The 5,000-nt window shown below is 52.4% G+C and overlaps 1 non-coding gene across 1 annotated transcript in view; it reads right to left on the bottom strand.

Annotated features, from left to right (window-relative positions):
• Positions 1 to 1,584, bottom strand: part of LOC126434800 (small subunit ribosomal RNA) — a 1,910-nt gene extending 326 nt beyond the window's left edge. The window contains exon 1 of the ribosomal RNA XR_007579504.1: positions 1 to 1,584. This exon is cut by the window's left edge and continues 326 nt beyond it. This is a non-coding gene — a ribosomal RNA (small subunit ribosomal RNA).
• Between the last annotated feature and the right edge of the window lie 3,416 nt (positions 1,585 to 5,000).

Genomic DNA, 5,000 nt, shown 5'->3' with positions numbered 1-5,000 from the left:
TTCAGTGTAGCGCGCGTGCGGCCCAGAACATCTAAGGGCATCACAGACCTGTTATTGCTCAATCTCGTGCGGCTAGAAGCCGCCTGTCCCTCTAAGAAGAAAAGTAATCGCTGACAGCACGAAGGATGTCACGCGACTAGTTAGCAGGCTAGAGTCTCGTTCGTTATCGGAATTAACCAGACAAATCGCTCCACCAACTAAGAACGGCCATGCACCACCACCCACCGAATCAAGAAAGAGCTATCAATCTGTCAATCCTTCCGGTGTCCGGGCCTGGTGAGGTTTCCCGTGTTGAGTCAAATTAAGCCGCAGGCTCCACTCCTGGTGGTGCCCTTCCGTCAATTCCTTTAAGTTTCAGCTTTGCAACCATACTTCCCCCGGAACCCAAAAGCTTTGGTTTCCCGGAGGCTGCCCGCCGAGTCATCGGAGGAACTGCGGCGGATCGCTGGCTGGCATCGTTTATGGTTAGAACTAGGGCGGTATCTGATCGCCTTCGAACCTCTAACTTTCGTTCTTGATTAATGAAAACATACTTGGCAAATGCTTTCGCTTCTGTTCGTCTTGCGACGATCCAAGAATTTCACCTCTAACGTCGCAATACGAATGCCCCCGCCTGTCCCTATTAATCATTACCTCGGGTTCCGAAAACCAACAAAATAGAACCGAGGTCCTATTCCATTATTCCATGCACACAGTATTCAGGCGGGCTTGCCTGCTTTAAGCACTCTAATTTGTTCAAAGTAAACGTGCCGGCCCACCGAGACACTCACTCAAGAGCACCCTGGTAGGATTGCAACGGGGTCCGCCTCGGGACGCACGAGCACGCACGAGGCGCGTCGCACGCCTTCAGCTCGCCCCACCGGCAGGACGTCCCACGATACATGCCAGTTAAACACCGACGGGCGGTGAACCAACAGCGTGGGACACAAATCCAACTACGAGCTTTTTAACCGCAACAACTTTAATATACGCTATTGGAGCTGGAATTACCGCGGCTGCTGGCACCAGACTTGCCCTCCAATAGATACTCGTTAAAGGATTTAAAGTGTACTCATTCCGATTACGGGGCCTCGGATGAGTCCCGTATCGTTATTTTTCGTCACTACCTCCCCGTGCCGGGAGTGGGTAATTTGCGCGCCTGCTGCCTTCCTTGGATGTGGTAGCCGTTTCTCAGGCTCCCTCTCCGGAATCGAACCCTGATTCCCCGTTACCCGTTACAACCATGGTAGGCGCAGAACCTACCATCGACAGTTGATAAGGCAGACATTTGAAAGATGCGTCGCCGGTACGAGGACCGTGCGATCAGCCCAAAGTTATTCAGAGTCACCAAGGCAAACGGACCGGACGAGCCGACCGATTGGTTTTGATCTAATAAAAGCGTCCCTTCCATCTCTGGTCGGGACTCTGTTTGCATGTATTAGCTCTAGAATTACCACAGTTATCCAAGTAACGTGGGTACGATCTAAGGAACCATAACTGATTTAATGAGCCATTCGCGGTTTCACCTTAATGCGGCTTGTACTGAGACATGCATGGCTTAATCTTTGAGACAAGCATATGACTACTGGCAGGATCAACCAGGGAGCTGCGTCAACTAGAGCTGAGCAGCCGGCCGCCCGGGAGTGTGTCCCAGGGGCCCGCGCGAACACGCAAGCGTCCGCTCAATTATTCTGCAGACAGGAGGAGGCTGAGCTCCCCTGCACCATACACCTCGAAACCCTCTCAGGTCCCGGCGGCGCGCAGCGCCGTCCTAAGTACTTGGTCGGGTTCGAGAGAGGCGCAATCGCCCGGAGTTTGGCGAGTAGACGCTTTAGGTGCGACCACCCGTGCTCCCAACTGAGCTTGCCGCTGCCGACAGAGGCCCGGGAGCGTGCTGTCGTGGCATTGCCGGCGGGAGACAACACGCGCCACCTACGGTGACCGGCAGCTCCAACGCCAGCGCCACAGAAGGACAAAAGCCCCACTTGGGTGCCGAAGCGAACTCTCCCAGCACAGCGCACGCGCCAACACGTCCGCACAGCTGCGATACAAACCACCTGCGAGAACCGCAGAGGCGACCGAGCAGCAGACGGCGTCGCGGCGCCGAGCGCCAGGCGGCGGCGCATCCTCAGCGCACACAGTCCTCAATCGGACCAGCACACTGCAGATGTCCACCGCGCTTCGCACCGGGCCCGCGAGGACCTACTTTGGCCGCACGGCGCCGCGTGCAGGGTGCGCCGGCGCGCAGCTGCGCCGCCTGCCGTCTCCGTCGGCCGGCGCGCCTGCCACTGGCCGCCCCCACCAGCCGGCTGTAGCGCGTGCGCCCACGCACCGCGCGGCCAGCACGCCGGGAGGCCCCCCCTCACCGGCCGGGGACGGTCCCACCCAGCCACCGCCGCGTATCGCTTCACACCCAGATGCCATTCACGTTCGTGGGCATGGTGGGTATCGCTGGAACAACCGGTTGGTAGCTCAACCGATCGTCGCCATCACTGATTCACCTCTAGCGAGAACAACCGCACCACAACGGTTTACCAGTTGTTCATTTGCGTAACGTCACCAGCAAACGTAGGCGTCCATCGCCATTTGCAAATTCAACGATTGTTGCATGCCTGTGTCAGGTGTCACGACACACTGTCTGCCCACATACACGCAACAACATGTGCACGCTTCGCGAACACGTGGAAGGTGGCCCCCGTACGTATGCGATGTCCATTGCGCGAACGACTGTCAACCGGCCTCTGTCGCATGTCGCAGATGTGGAACGCAGTGCACCATGCTATCACGGTGTGTGAGAAGAGACGACTACGTCTGACAACACGCGCCACTACATCAACAGACGGCTCATGCTGATCGCCATCCAGGGCATACCACACTGCAATCCAGCTCTTATAGGGAGACGACACGTAGCTGAGTGCACAACATTTGGACCGCATGGTTCGCCGTTGTTGGCGCAGTCGTTGTACGGTCACATGTACCACGATGTATCATTCAGTACATGAGGACCAATGTGCAGTACAGTGTGTGATTTGGACGTACAACATCAGCGGACAGTTGACACAGGCCGTACCACAGCGTAGGCTAAGTGCTTCGCCATGCGAATGCCAATGAACAACTGCAAATGCCAATGAACAACTGCAAAGGGCATTGAGCATGTACGTCCTGCTGCCATCCACATTACAGTGTATAGCTGCAAGGTGTTTAACATGAAGCGATACACTGGGGACCGGGCAGTGCGAGTAGCAAACTATATTGCGGGGGTTGCAGTTGGGCAACACTACACTAATTTAACGCGTCGTATGACAATTACAGAGCAGGTTAAGGCCCAACGTGTGTTGGGTTAAGGCCCAACGTGTGTTGGGTTAAGGCCCAACGTGTGTTGGGTTAAGGCCCAACGTGTGTTGGGTTAAGGCCCAACGTGTGTTGGGTTAAGGCCCAACGTGTGTTGGGTTAAGGCCCAACGTGTGTTGGGTTAAGGCCCAACGTGTGTTGGGTTACAGCACAATGTGGGTTACGTTAAGGCGCAATATAGGTTACGTTAAGGCGCAATATAGGTTACGTTAAGGCGCAATATAGGTTACGTTAAGGCGCAATATAGGTTACGTTAAGGCGCAATATAGGTTACGTTAAGGCGCAATATAGGTTACGTTAAGGCGCAATATAGGTTACGTTAAGGCGCAATATAGGTTACGTTAAGGCGCAATATAGGTTACGTTAAGGCGCAATATAGGTTACGTTAAGGCGCAATATAGGTTACGTTAAGGCGCAATATAGGTTACGTTAAGGCGCAATATAGGTTACGTTAAGGCGCAATATAGGTTACGTTAAGGCGCAATATAGGTTACGTTAAGGCGCAATATAGGTTACGTTAAGGCGCAATATAGGTTACGTTAAGGCGCAATATAGGTTACGTTAAGGCGCAATATAGGTTACGTTAAGGCGCAATATAGGTTACGTTAAGGCGCAATATAGGTTACGTTAAGGCGCAATATAGGTTACGTTAAGGCGCAATATAGGTTACGTTAAGGCGCAATATAGGTTACGTTAAGGCGCAATATAGGTTAGGTTAAGGCGCAATATAGGTTACGTTAAGGCGCAATATAGGTTACGTTAAGGCGCAATACAGGTTACGTTAAGGCGCAATACAGGTTAGGTTAAGGCGCAATACAGGTTAGGTTAAGGCGCAATACAGGTTAGGTTAAGGCGCAATACAGGTTAGGTTAAGGCGCAATACAGGTTAGGTTAAGGCGCAATACAGGTTAGGTTAAGGCGCAATACAGGTTAGGTTAAGGCGCAATACAGGTTAGGTTAAGGCGCAATACAGGTTAGGTTAAGGCGCAATACAGGTTAGGTTAAGGCGCAATACAGGTTAGGTTAAGGCGCAATACAGGTTAGGTTAAGGCGCAATACAGGTTAGGTTAAGGCGCAATACAGGTTAGGTTAAGGCGCCCTACAGGTTAGGTTAAGGCGCAATACAGGTTAGGTTAAGGTACGACGTAGGTTAGGTTAAGGTACGACGTAGGTTAGGTTAAGGTACGACGTAGGTTAGGTTAAGGTACGACGTAGGTTAGGTTAAGGTACGACGTAGGTTAGGTTAAGGTACGACGTAGGTTAGGTTAAGGTACGACGTAGGTTAGGTTAAGGTACGACGTAGGTTAGGTTAAGGTACGACGTAGGTTAGGTTAAGGTACGACGTAGGTTAGGTTAAGGTACGACGTAGGTTAGGTTAAGGTACGACGTAGGTTAGGTTAAGGTACGACGTAGGTTAGGTTAAGGTACGACGTAGGTTAGGTTAAGGTACGACGTAGGTTAGGTTAAGGTACGACGTAGGTTAGGTTAAGGTACGACGTAGGTTAGGTTAAGGTACGACGTAGGTTAGGTTAAGGTACGACGTAGGTTAGGTTAAGGTACGACGTAGGTTAGGTTAAGGTACGACGTAGGTTAGGTTAAGGTACGACGTAGGTTAGGTTAAGGTACGACGTAGGTTAGGTTAAGGTACGACGTAGGTTAGGTTAAGGTAC

The sequence above is a fragment of the Schistocerca serialis genome, unplaced genomic scaffold (genome assembly GCF_023864345.2).
Source record: "Schistocerca serialis cubense isolate TAMUIC-IGC-003099 unplaced genomic scaffold, iqSchSeri2.2 HiC_scaffold_1195, whole genome shotgun sequence".
Lineage (NCBI taxonomy): Eukaryota > Metazoa > Arthropoda > Insecta > Orthoptera > Acrididae > Schistocerca > Schistocerca serialis.
The sequence above is the reverse complement of the archived record's forward strand: the minus strand, read 5'-3'. Positions and strand labels throughout refer to the sequence as shown.